A 24,508-nucleotide genomic window follows, 5' to 3' on the forward strand; every position below is an offset into this window, starting at 1 on the left:
AGGCTCCGCACGCGCAGGCTCAGCGGCCATGGCTCACGGACCTAGCCGCTCCGTGGCATGTGGAATCTTCCCGGACTGGGGCACGAACCCGTGTCCCCTGCATCGGCAGGCGGACTCTCAACCACTGCGCCACCAGGGAAGCCCCGTCATGGCGTTCTTTGGCCCTGAGGAAGGGGAACTTTCTGGGATCACTCCCTTTGTCTAATTGGTCCTTCAGCAGCGGGGCGCCTTTTTCTAATCAGCGGAGGCACCCTTACTCAGCTAGTGGTAGTCCCAGGCCTCGTCACCTGTGGGATAAAAGCCATGCTCTCTCCCAGGCTTGCTTCTGCCAGCATCTCTATTTTCCTTTGTGTCTCTTCTCACACTTGGACCCCTGGCCTTTAGTCGTCCCCACCTGAAGTATTTACAGTGCCCAGCAGGAGTCAGGCTTGAGTGTCTTTTCACAGATGTTCCCTCTGCAGTTAATGCACCTCCTACTCCAACTCTGCATAGCCTCATCTTTCTAGATTCTACTTCAGGGTTCTCATGAAGCTGTCACTTAGATATAACTTTTTGCCTCCATAGGCACCTCTATGCATAAAGGTTATGTTTATTTATCTCATGTGATTGAAATTTTGAGTTTATACATCTTCCTCCTTAATGAAGGCTTTAAGGGCAGGAGTCGTTTCTAATCCTTAGCACAGAGCAGATGCTTTTTTTCTTTTTATTTAGGTGCTTTTTAATGATGATTAAATGTATGGTTTAAACCACTCATTTTACAATATTTTTGCTTTAGGTTGTGACAGAAATGAAGTTTACAGAAGTCGTGTTCCTGCGGTAAGAAATAAAGATGTGACCTTCCAGTTGTGTAAAGCTCATGAAGGCTGTGTAAGTGCATCGGGTGCGCTAAGGAACCTGGAGCTAAGTGGGCTAGTTCTGAGAGAGAGAGACTTAACTATGTTAACAAAATTAAGCCTTCATTGTGTCCTGCCAACCTTTGATAGTTGCTTTTGGGGCAAACTAAAGCAATAAAATTTTAAACTGTTCCTCCCCATTAAAGGGATTGAATATTTGGCCACTTTGGTGAACCTGTGTCTTGCGAATTGTCCAGTTGGAGACGGAGGTTTCGAAAGTGAGTTTCAGTCTTGTTTAAGTCTCTTCCCATCGGACTGGTCTCGTGATTTCCTACACACCATGTCTGTCTACCTTTTCCTGTCTACCTTTTCTTGGTGTTGTGCATGCGTGGATTGTCTCCTGTACCTGCTCAAACCTGGGTCCATTTTCATCTGTACCATGGAAGTTTGTCATGCTGGATACTGTCAGAATTAATCTTACTTAAGTTTGTGTTAAGCCACAAACCACATGTTTTGTATATTTCCTGTTTTTTGTGTTTCTTTATATTTTTATGGTTTCTCGTCAAGAAATATTATGGGAAGGGAAATAGCAAGATGTAAAGAGCAAAAAAGTCATCATTCTCTTTAAATTGTTAGAACATCTATCTGCAATCATAATTATAATGCACTGTGGTATGTGTTCAAATAGGAAATATATGTAACGTCCCGTAGGAGCAGCAAACTCAGTGGTGTTGGTGAGGGTGTATGATGGACCTAATCACAAAGCAGGTGATTCTTGATTGGGGTCCTGAAACATTAGTGTACGTTCCCTGTGTCCATTAGTGGTCTGAAGGGGTAAGGAAGCCTGCCTTTCAATTTGAGGAAACAGAGGGTTTGAGGTCCTCCCTCTTCTATTGCTCTAGTATACTGCATAGCAGCTAATAAAATACTGGGTTTATAGTTGACATTTAAATCGCTGATTGATCATCAAGGTTGGCATGTATCATTGGAACTGAAAATCGGAAGAGTCTTATGCTCTTTAGGTTTTTCTTTTTTTTCCTTTGTCTCAAAAGTATGTAGTACTTTACTGAGTGGTTGGGAAGAAAGTTTGCAGTATCCAGTGTATTCAGTTTTAGTATCTAAATAGAATTAAACTGTTGCTGTAAACTGGAATAACTTTGTTACTGACAAGCTTTAGAATGCATCAGTTCATCAATTACCTGTTTGGGAAGATTGTAGTTAATGATTTTAAGAATGTGGCTGTAAACCTCCAATTGACTCAAGAAAAGCAAATAAGTCAAGATTGACAAATGTATAGGCTCTTCATCTTACTGTGTGTGTGGGTTTTTTTTTTTTTCCTTTTAGTTATTTGGCAAGGTGTAAAGAACTCTATCACTCTTAAGACAGTAAACTTCACGGGGTATAATCTGACATGGCAGGGAGCAGATTACATGGCCAAGATCTTAAAGGTGATTTTATGTTTAAACTTTCATGAAAACATATGTGATTGAAGCACATTAATACATTGACACAGATGGCAGTTAATTTTTGTCTTTTGATACCTGTGAGTGCATCTTTCGTTTTGTTGAAAGAATAAGACCAGTTTTCAGTTTGGGATTCTACCATTTAGTAAAGATAGTCCACTTAATTTTAGAAATAGGAGATTTAATATATAATACATAATAATACTTCTATGTATTTTTAGTTACTGAAAACATTGATTGTGATGCTGTGAAGAAACTATGCCTTTATAGTCTTCAAGATTTAAATGAATCAAGTGTCTATTAGCTGCTGTAGTTTATAAACTAATAAACATCACTACATCGGCAACTTGTAAATACAGTTTTCAATGCCTTAACAACTTTACAGTGGTTATAATTACTGTATTTAGGCCTAAATTATTTAATAATTTGACATGAAGTCTTTTTAATAGTTTGATGGTGCACATCAGGGATAGGTAAACTATGGCTGGTGGGCCAGATCCAGCCCGTCGCCTGATTTTTTAAAGAAAGTTTTTTGGAACATAGTGGAACCCATTGTTTACATGGTAGCTATGGCTACTTTCAGCCTACGCCAGTGGGGTTGAGTAGTTGCAACAGAAACTGTATAGCCCACAAAGCTGGAAATGTTTAAATTTAGATTTTAGAAATTGAAAAATTCTTTGAGCCTCTACAGGGCAAGTCCATTGACCCCTCGGGTAGAGAACAGTCAAGAACTTGGGTGCCGAAGCCAAATGGCCTAGGTTCAAATTCCCTTTCTCCCTTTTCATAGCTAGTGACCATGGACAAATCACTTAACGTCTATGCCTCGTTGTGAGGTTTAAATGAACTCATTTGTATAAATAGTGCTTGGCACATACTAAGCACTGTGTAAGTGATTGCTGTTATTTCTGCTTGGAGCTTTTATAAGCCATTGTTAATAGGAAAATGACACTAATGATTTTGCTTTTAGAGTGTCAAAGGCACTTTGAGTCTTTTATGTTTTCAAGAATGTAACAAGACTTTTTTGATTTAAAGTCAGTGTTCCCTGTTACCAAAATTGATTTTATGAATATAAAGAATTGAATGTCTTTAAGACAAGACTTGTGGTTAAATGTCAAACCATTATCTTCCCAAGGCACATCAAACTGGCTGTGCATGGTCCAGGCCTCTGAAGTTTGTGTCCACACCCTAGGTAGCATGTAAGATCCATTTTGTAAATATAGTTTTAAAAATAATGCCTGGGACTTCCCTGGCGGTCCAGCAGTTAACACTGCGCTCCCAATGCAGGGGGCGTGTGTTCGATCCCTGCTCAAGGAACTAGATCCCACATGCAATAAGTAAAAGATCCGGCAGGCCGCAACTAAAGACCTGGCACAGCCAAACACAGCCAAACAAAGAAACAAGTAAATAAATAAATACTTTTTAAAAATAAATAAAATTCAGTAATGCCTTAGGAGTTAGGAAAAGAAAATATTAGAACCTATTTAGCTTTGTATCATTTAAAAAATATCTGTGTAGTTTATAATGTACCTAAATTATATGTATAGAACTTTGTGTATATAATTTGTTAAAAAATAAGATGCATATTAAAAAGTTTTCTTATGGGTTGCCCAGTCAGGTGTTTGGAGACCATTGGAGGACAGAATGATGAAATTTAGAGCCTCAGCAATGATAGAATTTAGAATCAATTCCCTGACTTAGAAGATAAGGAAAATAATTCTTAGACTGTAATTGAGTTATCCAACTTTACATAACTGTTCAAAAACAGGTCATCCAGTGGCTGGAATCTAATCACTGACCGACTAGAATGTGGGTCACTGGACTCGTAAAGCAGAACTGACTGTTTAATTTCTCAGCTTGATTCTCCTGGCATATATGCGTGATATGTGTGTGTGTAAATCTCTGACATAATAAGCCATACTCAGTAGGCACATCCTGTTTCCTTATTGAAACATCTTAATTTTGTCCCATTAAATCTTTGAAGTATCAGACTATCAGAAGGCATGAAGAAACCTGGGCTGAGAGTCTTCGTTACAGGAGACCTGATCTTGACTGTATGCCTGGTTTGAGGCGCATCGCTCTGAACTGCAACAAGCTCATTGGTGACCTGGGTGCTCGTGCTTTTGCAGAATCTCTTAGTGAGGATTTATGGCTTGGAGGTAAATTCTTAAATTGAAAATACTGAATTTTTAATGTAATATATGCTTAGCTTTTGGCATGATACTGTTGTGATAGGACTTTTTTTAAGGCCTCATTTTTCTGATAGCTTTTATGTTGCTTTTAAACTTTCTCTAAGAGTTACATATATTCTTTACAGAAAATACAGAGTAACAAGAGAACAATTACCTATAAATTTAACACCCAGACATAATCACTGTTCATTTTGGTGTATATATTCTCAGTCTTTTTATTGTTTTCTATAAATATATTTGTACACTTAGAGATTACAAAAATAGAATTGTAGTATACTTGCTATTTCATATTCCTGCTTTTTTCACTTAATGAGGTATCATGTAGTGTTCCATCATATTGATGTCCCATAGTTTAATCAATTCTTTGCAATTAGATTGAGACAGTTTGCTTTTCCCTGTCAGAAACAATGTGAATACGTTGTATATACATCTCTGTGTCCATCGGGCTTACTTCTGTAGAATAAGGTACTACAAGTGGAATGACTAAGTGTGACATATTTTTAAGACTTTTCATACACATTGCCAAATTACCACCCAGAAAGGCTATGCCAATTTGTAGTCCACCCCAAGAGTGGATGTGAATGAAGCCTGCCTCTCACAAACACTGGCTGGTAGCACTTTTTAAAAACTGTAAGACTACAAAAATGAGTACCTCTCCCTTTTTTATGCAAGTGGGATTACTCCAAATTTTATAACTTTTTTCAGTTAATTCAGTATGACCATCTTAGCATGTCAGTAAATTTGCATCTTTTTTTTTTTTTTTTTTTTTTTGCGGTACGCGGACCTCTCACTGTTGTGGCCTCTCCCGTTGCGGAGCACAGGCTCCGGACGCGCAGGCTCAGCGGGAATGGCTCATGGGCCCAGCCGCTCCGCGGCATATGGTATCTTCCCGGACCAGGGCATGAACCCGTGTCCCCTGCATCAGCAGGCGGACTCTCAACCAGTGCGCCACCAGGGAAGCCTTACTGCATCATTTTTTTTGTGACCCTTCAGTGTTCCATTATATGAATATGCCACAGTGCACATAGCTTATCCGATCTTGTATAAAAGGTATGTCCAGTTTTTCAGTTACAAAAAGTACTCTGATATATATCCTTACCTATATCTCTGACTATTTTGGATCAAAAGGGTATAGACATTTTAAAGACTTCTCTTACAGAATCTTGGCTTAATCTGATAGGAGAATAACCACATTTTGTTTTATTTTGTATTCATTTGATTTACTGGTGAGGTTTACTGGCTGTTTGTATTCATTTGGCTAGTTGGTTAATTACACTGGGTGTCCCTTCTTCTGTAGTGACAGTTTGTAAGGGTTGTATCATATGCTGTTAGATCCATATGTCTGACTTGCTATTTCTGTATGTCATGGGGCGTTGAAAGACTCTAGTTATTTTAATGTGATGGTCCACTCAACACTTAAATGACTCATGATAGTTTCCTTTCATGTAATATTTTTTAATACCTGTGCTTTTGCGATGATCCCTTTTGATTAAATGAGTAGGTTGTTCAGCCCCAGAACTACTAGAATTCATGATCATTTGTTCTGGTTTTTGTCTGACCTTTTACCGCAAGAGTTCTTGACCATCATACTTTCATGATAGATTTTTAGTGTGTATTCTCTATACACACATTGTTTGAATTTGTTAATTGTTTGTATCCTAGAAAACAGTACTTTTCTAATGTTGTACTTCCCTTATGGTTTGAGCAGATAATTTACTGATTAAAGTGATTTATACTTGTAAATTGTTCTTATCTCTACTCTGAATAGAGGTGAACCTAGATACTAAGGCTGCTTCCACCAAGAGCATTATTTGCTTCTTGTGCAACCTCTGAATTCTTGCAAGGAGTACTTTATTCATTTGTCAGTTTCACAAGTAATTTTTTTAATACCTTCTGTGTGCCAGATACAGGTTTAGGCACTACTGATAAAGCAGTGAACCAGACAGACAAAAAAGTCTTGCCCTCATGGAGCTTACATTCTTGTGAAGGAGTTGAGATAGAAATTAGTAAAGAGATAAGTAATATAATTTTAGAGAGTAGGAAGTGCAAAAATATCTTAATGTAAGAAGAGTGAGGGGGGCAGGTAGGACTCCATTGGACAGGTTAGTTAGGGGCCAGCTTCACTGGAGAAGTGGCATTTGAATGGAGACCTGAATGAAGAGAGGAGCAAGCCATGGAAGATCTGGGGTAAGCACATTCCAGGACAAGGGGGCAATGAGTATGCAGGCATGTAGGTCGGTGGAGTATTTAAGGAAAAGCAAGAAGGCCAATCTGGGCAGAGTACTGAGTGAAGAAGAATGTGGTGTGACATGAGGTCAAGGAGCTAGCCAGGGGTCTGCTCTTGTAAAGTCTTGAAGGCCAGAGTAAAGATATGGATTATTCTAAATGAGTAGAGGGTTTTGAACTGGAAAAAGGCATGATCCAAATAGTATCTGAATAAGGTGACCTGGTATAGAGAATGGACTTGGGAGGATAAAGAAGAGAAACAGGGAGACCAGTTAGGAGACTATCACAGGGGTCCAAATAAGAGATGTTTATGGCCTAGGTTAGGTTGGAAGTTTGCAGCAAGTGAAAAGTGGTTGAATTCAGGTTGTGTTTTCAGGGTGTAGCTAACAAGACCTGCAGATAGATTAGTTGTGAGGTATGAAGGGAATAGTAACAAGGAGACAAGTCGTTGATGATTATGTGTGCAACTGGGTGGTATCACTTAGAAAAAGGGGGCTGATGGGAGGAGCAGCTTTTGAGGGAATATCAGGACTTGGATTTGTTATCTTAGATGCCCTTTAGGTATCTAAGTGTCTGGACAGTGCTCAGACTGTACTTTCTATCCAAAGGTATCCAAAGCCACTTTAGATGCAAAATGTTTAAAGTTGACCTTTGTTGCTGCCAAAATAGTAGCCATGGTGGGCAGTCTGCAAGATGGCATCTTAGGTTTCTGAGGAAGAAATTAGAATACACAAAGGGGTATTAAGTGTATAATTACATAATGTAGATTTCATATTTAAATTTATGGGAAAAGCAATAATTAGTTGGCTTTTGGTTTTAAATGGAAATAGCCACTCACTGGGAAATAATTACTCTAACTTCAATTCATTTTACTTCAGATCATTCTGTGATGAAAGCAATTATCAAAAAAGTTCTCCAGATGGAAGGAGTGCCAAGTCAGACATACATAACATGTTTCAGTTCGCTCGGAAGAGTTTCTCTTTAATGGCTTGTTTTTCTTTCTTTCTTAAAAGAAAATTATCAAGGTACTTTCTGCCATCTTAAAACTAAGTTTTTAGTCAAATCAAATGGCTTTTCTGTTTTTGAAAATGTTGTGTGATGCTTTAATTTAGGTTCCCAGAAATGCAGATTGAAAACCTTTTAACTTTTTATTTTCTGGAACTTATTATCGTTAGTCACAAATAGTCTTTTTTTTTTTTTTGGTGATAAGAATGAATAGCAGGAGCAGCATTTGTGAAACCAAATCTAATATGAAACTGACTCTTTCTTGTGAGTAAATTTGAATTTTGAAACAGCAAAACAATAAGGTTTGATATAAAGCAAAATAAATATTTTATGTTTATGATCTGCCAATTTCCCAGAAAGAGTTTTCTGGTGACTTTCGTTATATACCAGATACATTAAAATCACCAATGGAAAACACATCTTTTATTCAGGTTCCCTCTGAAAGTTTTAAAAATTTGTTGACTTAATATCACTGAACGGTTCACTTTAAAATGGTTAAAATGATAACTTTTCTGTTTTGTGTAGTTTACCACAATTTTTTTAAAATGTGTTGTTTGAAGATTTTTGGGTTTTACAAAGGTATTGTATTAGCATAAAAATGAAAAATTTAAAAGACCACCTCTAATTGCATTATCCTATCTAGCAATATTTACATTTTTATTTTCTCTTCCTGCTGTCTATAAACATAATTCCACATAACTTCAATATAATTTGCCATTCTTTTCATACTAAATTTAAATTCTGTGATTCATAGTTATACTTTTTAACATTGTATTCACAAGGTTTCATTGAGTTGGTCAATTTTTTAAATTGGTGAACAAGGGCTTCCCTGGTGGCACAGTGGTTGAGAGTCCGCCTGCCGATGCAGGGGACACGGGTTCGTGCCCTGGTCCGGGAAGATCCCACATGCCGCGGAGCGGCTGGGCCGTGAGCCATGGCCGCTGAGCCTGCGCGTCCGGAGCCTGTGCTCCGCGACGGGAGAGGCCACAGCAGTGAGAGGCCCGCGTATCGCAAAAAAAAAAAAAAAAAAATGGGTGAACAATTGGAAATAACCTAAAATAAACTATTGTAAACATGTTCATATACAGCTTTTTTTTTCTACTTAAAGATGTATGTTTTTGATTCTCTGTTAATCAACTTGCTTGGACAATAGTGTATTAAATAAGTTGTTAAGAGTGTTTATGAAGTCAAAAGAAAGCTTATGATTGTCTGCCAATTGTTATTTCAAGACAGTGATATTTGAATAATCAAATAGTACATACAAAGAAGTTAAGATTTGTGGTATCACACTAATTAGATATTATTATTAAAAATTTATGTCATGTGTACAGTATTCTTAAAATAGCTAAGTTGACTTTTGCTATGATATTAGAAATGGAAATATATATATTAATAAAGCATGTATATTAGGAATTCTGTAAAATTAGTACCTGGTGGTATATAATAGGGCATCATGGAATGAGAAGAAAACAGTTAAACGTTTTTTTTTTATTTAGCATGATGAAACAAAGTGGAAATATAACTGAAATATACAAACTCATTGAGCTATTTTAAGAGTAATTTTATTTCTTGGGCTTTTTTTTTCTATTTGCCTCAGTTATTTGGAGACATAGAGGTAAGCCAATCAGTATCTGGGTATATACCTAGATCCTGGTGAGTACAGGGCGAAATAATGGTGTGAATTGTGTCACATTTATATTGTCATTATGTATGCCTAAAAACAGATGGGAACTTTTAAAGCATTCTTTTTTTTTTTTTTTTTTTTTTTTGCCATACACGGGCCTCTCACTGTTGTGGCCTCTCCCGCTGCGGAGCACAGGCTCCGGACGCACAGGCTCAGCGGCCATGGCTCACGGGTCCAGCCGCTCCGCGGCACGTGGGATCTCCCCGGACCGGGGCACAAACCCGCGTCCCCTGCATCGGCAGGCGGACTCCCAACCACTGCGCCACCAGGGAAGCCCCAGATGGGAACTTTTATTAGAAATTTTTTTTATCTCCTAACAAGAAAAGTGTAATTTAAAAAACTTTTAATACAAATGTATTTGCATTCGTTTCTGAAAGTAAAGGAAGCTAACACATACAAACCACATGCATACAAACATTTTTTTGACCGTAATTAAGTTAAAAAACACAATAAAATAGCACAAAATGAACTGAGCTCCTATATATTTTTAAGAGGCATATAAATCACACAGGATCGTGTGGTGATTATCAATAAGCTACACTCTATGAAATATTTGTCCTATATTACCACATACACTCCATTTTACCCTGCATCCTAATGCTGCTAAACTATAGTAGAAAGCAACAGCATAGCACAGGGAGATCAGCTTGGTGCTTTGCGATGGCCTAGAGGGGTGGGATAGGGAGGGTGGGAGGGAGGCTCCAGAGGGAGGGGATATGGGGACATGTGTATGCATATGGCTGATTTGCTTTGTTGTGTAACAGAAACTAACACAGAATTGTGAAGCAATTATACTCCAATAAAGATCTATTAAAATAAATAAAATAACACAAAATATAGTAGCTTTGAAGGATAAATATAACCATTTTAACCTATGATGTTTGTCTTCAGTAAATTCAAATTAAATATTTAAATGTGAATTTTAATATGTGGCTTGTTCTAAATAAAATATTAACACGTAGGTCTAGTTTTTGCAACCAAATATTTCATATAAAGATACTTGCCTCTTTACTACTGAAATATAGGATAAGTCTCCACATTTCACTCTTTTATCCAGTGGGTTTCATTTGTTTTTTTGTGTGATTTCTGTATGAAATCAAAGGAGCAGTGAAGGTTGACAGGCTTATAGGAGAGTAACATTGACTCACCTACCACCCAGCAACTTGCAGCCTTATAACTTTTATTGTTTTTACATAGAAAAATTCATCTTAAATTGAAATTTTGGTCTAATTCTGAAGATTCTGTTTGGCAGAAGTCATGGGTGTATCTGTGTTTCTGTGTCCTTGAGATTCAGAAATGCCAAAGGTGTTCTAAGATTCAGTAAACTTGAGTGTTTCTGCATAATACATAAAATGTATCATACTTCGGGATTATTTTAAAAATTTATTTTTGCATTTCTGCACATCTCAATACTTTTGTTTTAGTTAAAATAACTTGTTACTGTAGAGAACTTACATTTTTTAAAAATGCTGGCTTATGTAAAACCTTTGTACAAAACGATCCTCTTTTTAATGGCCTTGGCATCATTGTCAAGTGCCTGTTTGATTCCTCTCGAAGTGTACACATGTGACAGTTGCTCTGTAGACCTTTGGTGCATCTTGATTCCTTCTTTTCATGCTTTGTCAAACATAGGCTTGGCCACAAAGCAACCTGTAAGTAATGGAAGGAAACACTCTGCTGGTAAAGAATGTTATGGTCCTGAACCTCTACCACCTGGTGTGTCTGGTTTCCGGCCGTGGCGTACTGCAGAACATGCAAAAAGCAACAGGTAACGTGTTTGCATTCCCTGTCTTTTTCAATCATTCAGAGTCCTTTATTTTGGAACTTCTGTTATGTGAGCGGTCTCTGGTGCTTTCTATAGAGGAAAAAAGATAACTCACACATGGCTTCTGCCCAATGAGCCCTCTAAGGAAGAAAAACAAAAAGTAATTGGGAGTTTCAAGTTGTTTCTCAAGTGTCACAACAGAGCTAACCCCGTGGGAGTCTTGAGGAGACTAAAATTATCACCAATTGTGCATGTGAGAAAAGTTTCATTAAAGGCAGGTGTAGTTGCGTGAAGCCCTACAGCACAGAAGAAGGAATTTGGATATGTACGAATGGGCAAAAAGACATTTTAGACATGGGAAATAGTTTAATACAGAATGGATGAAAATTATGCATTAGACCTATTCTAAAACAACTGGCTTATTAACTCAGTAAATCAGATTTAGTGAGTCAAACTAGCTTTACCTGATTTCTTATCCAGGGGATAGCTGTTCATAGTAATTTTTGTCACAGAACAGTAAATAAAATGGTTGAACTATAGCTTTAGGCTTGCTAAGTGAAATAGATTGCTCTAGATGATTTTCAAGTGACTGACTTGGTAGTATTCACGAAATTGGGGATTAACAATTGCTTAAGAAAACAAAGAGAATTGATTTTAAATAGTACTTGAAGTAGTTACTGTGTAAAATATCTGTTCAGTTGCTCATGTTAAATGGATGTTTGTAATCCCCATTGGACAACCGACTACTTTTTTGCAAATGGTAATGTGAATTGCTGTTGCATAAACTATAGTGTTGAATCCCCAGTCTTTGCACTTGAGTTTAGCAACTTTGTGGTTTCCTATCTTCTTCCTGAGACACTTAATCTCAGGTCCATCCTCCTCACACAGGGTGGTAAATTAGAGAATGATTAATATCACCATTTAAAGAAGTGAGACTGAAATCTCAAGCATCCTGAACATAGGAACTGAAGGGGCCTCTCAGCAGTTCAGAGAGTTATTACCGAGCCAGTCACCTGAATTCTGTTCGGTTTTCTCCATAGCAGAGCCCTCCAGGTCCTTGTTTTGAGCTTATTTATTTTTATACACAATTCTGTGTGGATACTGTACATAATACTAAATAGTTGTATTAACTGGGTTTAACTGGTGATGTATTTACATGAAGATCTAACTTCGTTTTGTTGATATCTTTTTAGGGGCTTTCCATTCATCAAAGCTCGTGATGTATGTAATCAGTTGCTGGTGTTTAGCTATCATATTTATGATATATAGGCCTTGAATTGGGAAAGGTGGATGGTCATTCTCCTTGCTTTTTAAACTGACAGAGCCTTACAAGAAGCATTTCCCTCTCTGAAATAAATCCATGTAAAACATGTTTGGTCGCTCTCCCAATGCAACTGTGTAGTTGTGTGGATTTGGCACACAACTGGCAGCCTTGTGGTTATGCCTGTAAACAAGGAAGCCTGTTTTCCAGTCCGCAAATCAGCTGTTACCCAGTGAGACGAACTTGAGTGCCATTTCTGACCCCCTCACATGGAGCTCTCATACTGAAGAATGTTCACATGTTTTCAAGAAACGTTGTTTGCGGGCTATATGTACAAATTCCTGATCTGAAAACCAATATAAAGCAACATCTCCCAAACCTCTGCTCTCTCACCAAGGCCACACACATTCCCTCGCTTATGGCCTCATGGCAAGCTAATACTGTCAGTATCAGATTCTCCTTCCCAGTGGTTCTGGGAGACTGCATAGTTGCTCTGTGAAAGGCACCACTGCTGAGGTTGAGAGAAGAGCATCTTGGGTGTCAGTCCTGCCCTTGCATGCCCAGAGAGAGAGGTGTGCACCTCGTTCTCCTGTTACGGTTTTCCTGTGCTGCAGGGTTTGCTGCTTGTTGTCAAAATGATGTCCTAGTGACTTGTCTTCTGCGTGGTTATATAATCCCAGCACACTTCTTTATGATCTGTAGACTTTTATGGGGTTGTGGCCAGGTCAGGTTTTAAATGTTTGGAACTGTCCTATTAAACAACATTGCAGTGGCAGTGAATCTTGATGGGAGAATTGTATTACTGTTACCCTAGTTTTGGCTTAAGTGTGGTGAGAAGATGAAATTTTTGATGGGTTAGTTTTAGTTGTGTATGTGTATGTGATTTCTTTTTTAAAATTCTAATGTCTATTATTCCCAGCTTAGACATGTTGACTTTCTGATTATTCATCAGTCCCTTTACTGATGTATTTTCCTCTGAAAAACTACATTTTCTTCCAGACTGTTTGTGTCTGATGGTGAAGAATAAATTTTTCATTTGCAGTATAAAGTTGATCTGAGAAAAAATGTTTACCTTGGTTCTTCACTTGGCTTCTGTGAAAGAAACTTAATAAAATAATATGGGCAATTCCCATTACTAATCCTAACCATGTACAACAGAGGTCTGTATAGTAACATAGCAAAAATAAGTTCCTGTAATTTTACTTAGTCATTGCCTGTTTTAGACTAAGGAGCAGTGAGAGACATTTATAAATTATGATACCTCAGATCACTTTTGTTAAATGTCCTCTAATATTTGGATATTTGGATCTGGCTTGTGTTATCTTTTTTTACAATCTTGTCTTCTTTCTTTGCACTTTAGTGTAACAACTCTGTGATTTCCTATCTTCTTCTTCAGACACTCAGGTCCATCAGAATTTCCTGTGACTGTGACAGTAGAGAGTCCTTCCTCCTCAGAAATCGAAGAGGTCAATGATTCCTCAGAAAGTGTTCAGGAAGAGCCAGAGAAAATCCGTTTGAAACAAGAAGCACTGCAGGTACAAAGTTATCACTTTAAAGCTATAGACAAGGTTATTTTTCAAATGGAAGCCTGATTGCAACACGGCACAGCTTGTGTGAGGGTTCTGTTTTCCCCTCCCATCTGCATTGTATCCCCTTGAATGGTTCCTTAAGCTTAGACCAAGGTGAATGGTGGACATTTGAACTCTAAGAAATAAAAATCAAAACATGTCGTTAGTAATATATTTTCCTTTCCTTAGAACCTTAGTAGATTAGATTTAGGGAGAACCTTAGTGATCATACGATAAAGAAATTGAGTTATGAATGAATATAGTCAGCTGATTCAGTGCTCTTGTTTTACAGATGAGAAAATTGACAGTTCTAGCTGAACTCTGTTTTTATAAGAGGAAAATATGGCCTCATTTTAAATAAAAGTAAAAAAAAAGTTTTGATGTTGATATTCTCCTTTCCTAAAATAAAAAATATCAAGAAGCTACATTCTATTACCAACTAAACCTGATCTCTAATGTCATTCCATACTTTTGTTTGTATGGACAGAAAAGAAAAATTGATTTTCATAAGAAATTTTTGTACCTCAAAAATAATATATTTCTTTTTTTTCAACTTTAATGCAGAGCTGAACATTTCTAGTAAATAAAGGAACACCATTTGGGGGGAACCTTGTCTTTGTGCTACAAAGTTCATGTTTAATTTTTAAAAATTATTTAATGTGATTTTTTCATATGAAACATGAAACTTGACAGGTTTCAGAACTAATTATTCCATTATTGTAGGACTATGGGAATTACTCTTTGATTTTCAAAAGAGAAAGCTAGATTTTTATTTTTTTAATTAAAATTAATGATAATATAGAGAAATTTTAAGAAAAGAACTTAGAAAATTATGAAATGTTAGAGTAGGAGAAATCTATAGTTCGTGTAGGGTTACCCCCTTTCGTTTTATAAATGAGCACCTACAATTTGTAGCACGTAGTGGTTTATTAGTAAATGGCAGAGTATGACAAGACCCTAGAGCATCTAACCCGCCTTCCTTGTCATTTTAGATGTGATGTATTCACTTCCTTCACGAATAGACCAGGAGATTGTATTTCTAAAAGCAATGATAGACACTGGGGAAGACCAAGAAGTTTAAACACTGGACCACAGAATAGCAGATTCAGAAGGCACTGAGAACCCTTTTAGCTCTTCTCCGTTTTCACAAGACACTACAATGATGGTATCAAAGGGTTTAAGTATATAAACCCACAAGAATCAAGAGGTTTCAACATAGTTTTGAAAGACGGAAGACAAGTGGAAGAGTGTGAAACTGAAGCAGTAGAACAGAGGAGAAGCATCACCTAGAATATGTACATCGACCACCTGCAACTGAGGAGGATTCTGACCCCACCTGCAGAAGTAGGCCCATGCTCAGATGCGCATGTAGGAGAGAGGGTGGAGTTAGTTAAAAGTGTGACTGAAATAGGGGAGCTCATTGAAGGGTTGTGTTTGGAGGAGTGGACTCCCAGCCCCGCCCTCACACTCCTGAAATGAGATGATTTCATTTTGAAACCAGTGAAACTGGCAAGAACTAGGGCAGCTAGTGTGAGTTTTTACACCCTAGAAAATTGTGTTTGGGGGAGATCCTATTACAGTTACTCCCCGCTTTTTCCTGCATAAGAAACCAATCAATCGTTGACTTCAGGGAGCTTTCTGCACTCATTCTTAAATAGAAAATAACTGTCATTTGCGTGATAGTTGAGTAAAGCTTCCAACGTGAGAGGGGGAAAAAGAGTGAAAACGTATCCTAGTAGGACCAGGGACAATTTAGGGAACAAAATAATTTAAGAAAAAACCCTAATTAGTATCCTGAGAGAGGTTTAAAAAGAGCTATAAAAAAGCTATAAAATAAGATTAGGGTGTTAATTAAAAAGAGAATGGTCAGAAAGCAAGAGAGGTCTCTTGGAAATGAAAATATGGTTGCTGAAATAAATTCAGTAGGAATTTAAAAAATTTCTCAGCATATAAAAAAGAAAGACACAATGGAAAATGTGATAGAAATATGTTAGAGAGGCTGCATCTGGGAGATCCAACATGTTACTATTAGAAACTCCAGACCCAGAACAAAAATGGAAGGAAGCTGTCAAAGGGCAACAAAATTCCCCACAGCTGAAAGTAGACATCAGGCCTCAGATTGAAAACAGTTACGCAAGATGAGCAAGAATAGACTCATACCTAGGCACCCTTCATTGTGAAACTTTAAAATACTGAAAAAATAAATTAAAATAGAATAAAATACTGAGAGGATACATCCATTCCAGAGAGAAAAATACTGGCCACCTAAAAAAAAGAGTTAAAATCTGACCTTATCATACTTGTCATCAGCACCATGGATCCTGGAAGGCATTAGAAAGATACCTCCAAAGTTTTTCAGGCACATAATTTTCACCCTAGGGGTTTGTATCCAGCCAAACTATCAGTCATAAGTGGAGGCTGAAGAAGATATTTTGTACACAAAGAAATTTGAAAATTTGACCTCCTGTGCTACACCTTAAGCTATTTATAGAAATAATCCAGCAAAATGAGGCAATAAACCAAGAAGGAAGGTAATAGGGGATTCGGTGCAGATTGCAGCTAGTCTAGAGTGGAGAGGCTTCTATTGATTGTGTGATTGAGAGCTGAGAAACACCTTGAGGCATATTGTACTTACTTGGTATTAGGCACTGTTGGAAGGGAGGAGGGAGAGGAAGAGGAGAAGGAACTTGAACTCCAGAGGACGAAAGGCTATATGGACATAAACATGAAGCAAACTAAACTATCATTGATTTTTAACGTACTATTGGTGAGGAAGAGAAGAATCCACTTAAACTTGACACTATAGATGTCCCCCTTTTCAGTGACACACAGGGATAATGACCACCTGTCTAATTTGTTGTCCAAACCAGAACTTGTCCAAACTCCTTACACTTGAATAGTGTAAGGAGGCGCTCTAATGCTGTAACATCAGGACAACAGGTATAAACTGGAACAGCCCAAGGCGGCTTGGGGTATGTGGTCACCCTGCACAAGGGCAGTGACACTGGCACAGTATGGAACAAGGTGTAGTCTGTACACAGAGACACAGTACATCTGCAGTGGGCCATATTAATTTAATTGTAATAATGGCAATACTGTCTTGGTTTGCAGCTTTTATCGTCAACTTGCATGTAATCACTAATAACTAAAGTAAACTATACTTAGTATGTATTAGTATTAAGTTGGTATGTACTGAAATGTATTGTGTACTAGTATGTACTTAGTATATATTAGGCTCTAAGTGTTTTTGCATATATTAACTCATTTAATCCTCTGAATAGCCTTATGAGGTTGGTGCTAATATCATTCCCACTTTTTTTTTTTTTTTTTTTTGGCGGTACACGGGCCTCTCACTGTTATGTCTTCTCCCGTTGCGGAGCACAGGCTCTGGATGCGCCGGCCCAGCGGCCATGGCTCACGGGCTCAGCTGCTCCGCGGCACGTGGGATCCTCCCAGACCGGGGCACGAACCCGTGTCCCCTGCATCGGCAGACGGACTCCGAACCACTGTGCCACCAGGGATGCCCCATTCCCACTTTTGAGAACAGGTAACTAAGACAGGGAAGGAACTTGCCCAGGCTGTACCTATTTTAAGGTTGGATTGAGGCTTTGAGTTGAGGCTCTCTGCCTGTTCTCTTAAACCTTACTCCTTACTGACTCTCGAATAACAGAAGACTTAACTGCACATAGAACAGAATATAAATTTCAACTTTGACAACGTAAAAGCTAGGTTTGGAAGGTAGACAGGAGGTAGAAGAAAGGGAAGATGGTATGAATGTCCTCATTTTACAAAGCGTGACGTTGAGAGAGTTTATAGTTGATCAACAATGTAGGTTTTTAAGTATATCACTACAAGTCAAAGAGATCATGAGCAGTGGAATAACTCACGATGACATAACTTTACAGAGCAGTGTGGACATAGGAAAGAGTGTAAAGGAACTAAACCCTTACTTATTAGTAAGTTAGAAAGTGAACAGATAATGCCTCCAATTTAGTGAGAAAATAGTCATGTAAGAGTATTACTTGGAAATGGAGAAGAATTCAAATAACAATAGTTGGACCTCCCTGGTGGCACAGTGGTTAAGAATCTGCCTGCCAAGGCAGGGGACACGGGTTCGAGCCCTGGTCCAGGAAGATCCCACATGCTGCGGAGCAGCGAAGCCAGTGCGCCACAACTACGGAGTCTACGCTCTAGAGCCTGCGAACCACAACTACTGAGCCCACGTGTCACAACTACTGAAGCCCGCCTAGATCCTGTGCTCCATAACAAGAGAAGCCACCGCAATGAAGAGTAGCCCCCGCTCGCCGCAACTAGAGAAAGACTGCACACAGCAACGAAGACCCAACACAGCCAAAAATAAATAAATAGTAATAAAAAAATAAATAAAAAAATAACTATTGATGTAAACCTCATGAAAAAGGAAATCCAAACAGCCAGTAAACACAGAAAAGTGTATGACTTCATTAAGTAATAAGAGAAAAGTGAGTCAAAACCAAGGAAACTACATGCCAATCAGATTGACAAATACATAAATAAAGTCTGGTAGTATCAGGTATTGTAGACCTGAAGTACTATGAGAATCTTCTACCCTGTTTATACTGGAGTATAAATCGACACAACTACTTTGGAAAGCATTTAGCACTCTCCATCAACTGAAGGTATATAAATAGCCTGTGAGCCAGCAGCCCTCACCCCCGCCCTGTGTAAATGCACCAGAATAACCGGTACAGCAGGATTCCTGTCCATGATTTGCATTAGCACAAACTGAAAACAAACCAAATGTCCATTAAGAGTCAAAAATTAAATAAATTTTGTGTATTCGTACAGTGGGAAAACTATCCAGCAATAAAATTGAATGAACTAGAGCTACAGGCAGCAATGTGGATGAATTTTTTAAACCAACGTTGAGAGAAAGAAATAAGATAGAAAAGACTTCATATACTATGATCCTCTACATAAAGGTAGATGTTGACAAAACTAAACTCTTTTGTTAGGGATGCATGCAGGTTAAAGGAAATGATTGTCAAGAAGTGAGGATGGTGTTTAACCTGGAAGAGGGAAGGAGCTTGTGATGAGAAAAGGATATGGGGGGGGGGTTTGAGATGCTGACAAGTATCAATACTTTCAGATTCGAGTAGTGTTTATGTGAGTATTCTCTTTTTATTTGTCACATTGACAGTTTTGTTCTGTGCACTTCTCAGTACACATATCGTATTTTACAATTAAAAACCTGCGTAAAGAATCAGTCGCTTCTTGAGTGCTGGATGTGGGAGTGGGATGAGACCATTTCATTTTAAGCCCTTTACTACTGTTTGCATTCGCATGTTCATTCATTCAGCATTAATTGAACATATTCTGTGTACCAAGCACTCTTCTAATTTTATATGTGTTTTAACTCATGTAATCCTCACAAGAGCTCTGTGATATGGGAGCTTATCTCCATTTTATAGATGAGGAAGTTGAGGCCTAGAGTTATAGAACTTGTCCAAGGTTACATAGCTAATGGGTAGTGCCAGGCCCATTTGCCTCAGAGAATCTGAATTTTTACAATATAATCTAAAAGAGAAATTTAATTACTAATTATAAGCAAAAAAATTGCACATTAAAGAAGATGACACGTTTTCATCTATCCAGTTAGAGAAAAACACACAGTCTGTCTTTCACACACATACATCTTGTATTGGCAGGGATTTTCCTTATTAAGCAATTATTTATTGACCGTCTACGCTGTGCTAGGCACAGGTGCTGGGGGTAAACACTTAATAAAATACACCCCTATCTTCAAATAACTTGCACTCTAAGTGAGGAAGTAAGCCAACAGTTATAGTAGAGGTTATATACCAAGTGATACATCGCTGATGGCAGTGTAAAATCTCAGAAATCTTTTGGAAAGAAGTTTGGAGACAGGTACCTTAGAGCCTTAAAAATGTTCATTTGCTTTGATCTCAAACTCATTTTTATGGATTTATTGTAAGAACGTTATTCTCAATATGGAAAAAAGCTTTCATGCATAAAAACGGTTATTGTCTGATAATATTGAAAAGTTGGAAAGAATATAAATGTGTAAAATGGTTAACCAGTAAACCCACTCAGTGGAATATTTTTTAGCCCACAAAAAAAAATCACGGTTATGAATCCCCGATTATATGAGAAATGATTGATTTCAATGTTAAATGGAGAAAAGTTGAACATAAAATTTGATATCCAATATGATGGAAGCTTTGTCCCAGAAAAATCACCCTAGCCAGTGTACAGAAGGGAGGAAGGAGAGCAGATGACAGGAAGGAAAATTATTCCAAAGCCTTATCATTAGTCTTACTTAAGTAATAGAATATCAAGCAATTTTACTTTCTAACTTTTTTGGTTCCATATTTCCATGTAAGGGACATGAATTATGAATACTTTGTAGGAGGAGGATACACTTTTTCACAAAAATTTAACACTTCTAACACAATTAGAAGATTGATTAAACCATCATATTAAAAGTAGAGGAATTTTGCCTTTTTTTTTCCTTTTTCCCCATTGAAAACTTGACTGGCTTTAGTAATGAAACATTAAAGAATTTGAAGTTCTTAGACTCTCAGTTTTTTAAACACGTTCTGAATATAAAAATATATGTTCATTGAGCAAATGTTTGTAAACAATGAACAGCTTCTTGAAGGAAATAGAAGCCACCTCTGCATGTACACACACCTAATCTGCTCTTTTGTCTTAAAAAAGTATCAAAAATATTTTGCCATGTCACTAAATACTCTTCTACATCAGAGAATTTGATTAAGCTTTTGCATCATCTCCCAGGAAAAACGCACAGATATATTATGAATGTAGAACTCCTGAAGCCCATTCATTAACTCTGGTTGAGACCTCTTGTCATTCTTTTCTTAGTGGCTTCATGGTGCATTCCTTCAGACGGTGAGCTGTTTTTCTTTAAACCAGTCCCAATTTGGAGGCTCTTAGCTTTCTTCTAGGGTTTGGTTATAAACAATCTTATGACATCATGCTGGTAGATAAATCTTTGCCCACATCTTTGATTTCCTTAGGGTAAACCCCTGATGTAGGATTATTGTTAGGTACCAAGAGTTACTCTCCAGAAAGTGATACCAGTTCCTCTCCCAATGATGGCATATAATAGAGTTCCTCATTCTTTAAGTGATTGTTCAAAGCAGTTAAAAGGTATAAATATACCGTACTGTTTTCATAAGTATAGGAATTCTGATTGTTTATCGCTGCATAAGAAACCACCCCGAAACAGTGGCCTAAAACAATGACAGTCATTTATTTTGTTCACGAACCTGGAGGTTGAGTAGGATATTGATTCTTTTACTACACTCTTACTGGCTGAAAACAATACCTATTTGACTAGCTCACAGCTCTGCAGGTCAGAAGTCCGGGCACAGCATGACTGGGTTTCCTGCTCAGATACACACGGGAACATGTGAGTTCCCTCCTGAGAGTGTTAAAGCACGTGAAATTTAAGTGTAAGACATTGAGCCCCAAACGTTGGATGTTCACCATAGTTTGTGTGGGTCACAGAGCTGAAATCAAGATGTCAGTCTGGCTGTGTTAGCATCCAGAGGCTCTGGGAAAGAATGGCTCCGAGATTCTTCGGCTTGTTGGCATAATTCAGATTCTGCAGTTGCAGGACAGAGGTCTCCATTTCCTTGCTGGCTGTCATTCGGGGGACAGTCTCAGCTCCCAGAGGCCTCTCACTTGCCTTCCCTGCCACACCATTGGACTTCTTCAGAGCCAGCAATGGAGAGTCTCCCTCTTGTCCCTTTTGTACTTCAATTCAGGAAGAGTTCAGGTCCTTTTCATGGGGTGCCTGAGTAGGTCACATCCATCTAGAATAATCTCCCTATCTTAAAAAAACAGCTGATTTTGAACCTTAATTCCATCTGCAAAATCCCTTCACTGCAGCACCTAGATTTAGAGTTTGATTGGATAAGTGGAAGGTTTGTGTACTTCAGTAAGTAGGAGTCTTAGGGGCTCTGTTAGAATTCTGCCTATTGCAAGCAGTGTCCCCACTTCACGGACCGAAGTGTCTTATTTCCTGAAACTCCTAAGGGAGTTTATCAGTGTTCATTTTATTTCAGTGACCTTGGTGAATGGGAAGACTACCACCTCCGTGAGCAGGAATGGCACCCAGCTTCCTGAGTCCACAGTGTGGCTCTGCTACTTAGTGGTGTGACCTTGGCTGTGCTGCTCTACTTACTCTACTTCTCTGCCTCTGTTTCCCTCATCTGTAAAATAACATGGAGTTAGTGATTGTTCTTTCCTCGTACGGTTTGTTTTTTAAATAAATTTATTTTATTTATCTGTTTTTGGCTGCGCTGGGTGTTTGATACTGCTCTCGGACTTTCTCTACTTGCGTCGAGCGGGGGCTACTCTTCGTAGTGGTGTGCGGGCTTCTCATTGCGGTGGTTTCTCTTGTTGCAGAGCACGGGCTCTAGGTGCGCAGGCTTCAGTAGTTGTGGCACGCGGGCTCAGTAGTTTTGACTCGGGGGCTCTAGAGCGTAGGTTCAGTAGTCGTGGCGCACGGGCTTAGTTGCTCCGAGGCACGTGGGATCTCTCTGGACCAGGGCTCGAACCCGTGTCCCATGCACTGGCAGGCAGATTCTTAACCACTGCGCCATCAGGGAAGCCCCCTCTTAGGGTTTTGATGATTAGATTTAATGCCCAGGGAACTCCAGGAACAGTGCTTGACTGTAAATTGCTTTAAAAGTGATTACTTTTGGAGCTTCCCTGGTGGTGCAGTGGTTGAGAGTCCACCTGCCTGCCGATGCAGGGGACACGGGTTCATGCCCGATCCGGGGAAGATCCCACTTGCCGCGGAGTGGCTGGGCCCGTCAGCCATGGCTGCTGAGCCTGCGCGTCCGGAGCCTGTGCTCCGCAATGGGAGAGGCCACAACAGTGAGAGGCCCGTGTACCGCAATTAAAAAAAATAAAATAAAATAAAGTGGTTACTTTAAAAAAAAATGCTTTTGAATCTCCAATTATGCAATTCAGGTGTGTTAAGCATGTTCATTAATAGGAGTTCCTACTATAAAGAGACCCACAAATAAAAATAGAACTTTACTTTCTTGTTCTTAACTATTTATTTCTGACTTGCTATGTTATACGCATATGCCTTTTATGGTGGGCTGCCACAAATTTATGTTGGAAAAAGTGGAATTTAAATAAATCTTTACTATGCTAATTTGATAGATTTTGATAATTCATTTCACTAGCATGGTACGATATTACCAGTAGCAGACTAAAATCTGAGTTCACTTCTGGCTCTGCCCCTAAATCCTGATGAGTCCTATAGCTGGAAAGGCTTTTGGATATTATACTACGAATTAGTTATAACATTTACTCTGTTTGTTTAGGAAAAACTGGAGGAGTGCCTAAAGCAGTTAAAGGAGGAAAGAGTAATAAGACTTAAGGCTGATAAATGAGTCAATGAAGTAAACAATTGCTTATACTTTTGGGAGTGTTTTGGTTTTATTTCGATTTGATTTTAATCCATATACACATAGTTTGTAAACTTCAAAACTGTAATATGTTGCAAATTGGTTGTATCATATGGACTTTTGCATTTACTGGTATTTAGTGATCATATGATCTATATTCCAGAAAGCATGTTTTTAAAAATATGAAAATCTCGTTGTGTGTGTGTGTGTGTGTGTGTGCGCGCGCCCACATGCGCTTTATGACATTAGCTTATGATCTGTTCATGATTCTTTGATTCAAGAAAGCACTTCTTGTGCATATACTATATATACAGTAGCATAAAAGACATGATGAGACTCTCATCATGAGGCAATGAATTAGGAAAGTGAATCATTTAAATAAATTTAAGATATTGGAAAACTTCTAAGAATGCAATGAAAGATAAAAATATATACTATAAGAATTACATTAGGTAATGTGCATGAAAGCAGGGCATAATCTAAAAAGTTCTAAATATACTTTATCAGAGGTTGAGCGTAGGGAGGAATTTTTCAAAGTGCATATCCACTGGATTGGCGGACACTCATTCAATAAATGGTGAGCACCTGCTCATATAAGGCAAAAGGGGCATCATGAACATAACAGCCTTTCTGAGAAATACTGGAGTTGAGCTTATAGGGGGTTTTAAGTGCATAGGTGATGAGCGGAAGGGGAAGAGTGCACGGGAGTGAATATTTTGAAGGAGCCAAAGAAAACATTGGTGATCATACATTTAATAAATTGGGTTGGGTATGATTTAGGACTTTTAAACGTAAGCATTAGATATTTTGTTCACTAAAGTTAATTCTTAACATTCAGCAGAGTTGTAATATGTTTTGTTCAGATCAGATTCTATAATTCACTTTCTAATTTAAGGGAAACTTAAAGCAGGTAATTTTCTGATGTGGAATGAGGCTCCATTATGAATTGAACCAGTTAGAAATGTGATCTTTCGTGAAAGATCATTAATAAAACGATAACTTTGGTTTACTTATATACCACCTAAGCGTTATATAGGAAACTTTGTTGGGTGCCTCGGGGTT

General features: G+C 38.3%; 1 pseudogene; it reads left to right on the top strand.

Moving 5' to 3' along the window:
• LOC132431368 (centrosomal protein of 78 kDa-like) overlaps positions 1-24,508 on the top strand; it is a 30,306-nt pseudogene that overhangs the window by 2,991 nt on the left and 2,807 nt on the right.

The sequence above is a fragment of the Delphinus delphis genome, chromosome 9 (genome assembly GCF_949987515.2).
Source record: "Delphinus delphis chromosome 9, mDelDel1.2, whole genome shotgun sequence".
NCBI classification, from domain to species: domain Eukaryota; kingdom Metazoa; phylum Chordata; class Mammalia; order Artiodactyla; family Delphinidae; genus Delphinus; species Delphinus delphis.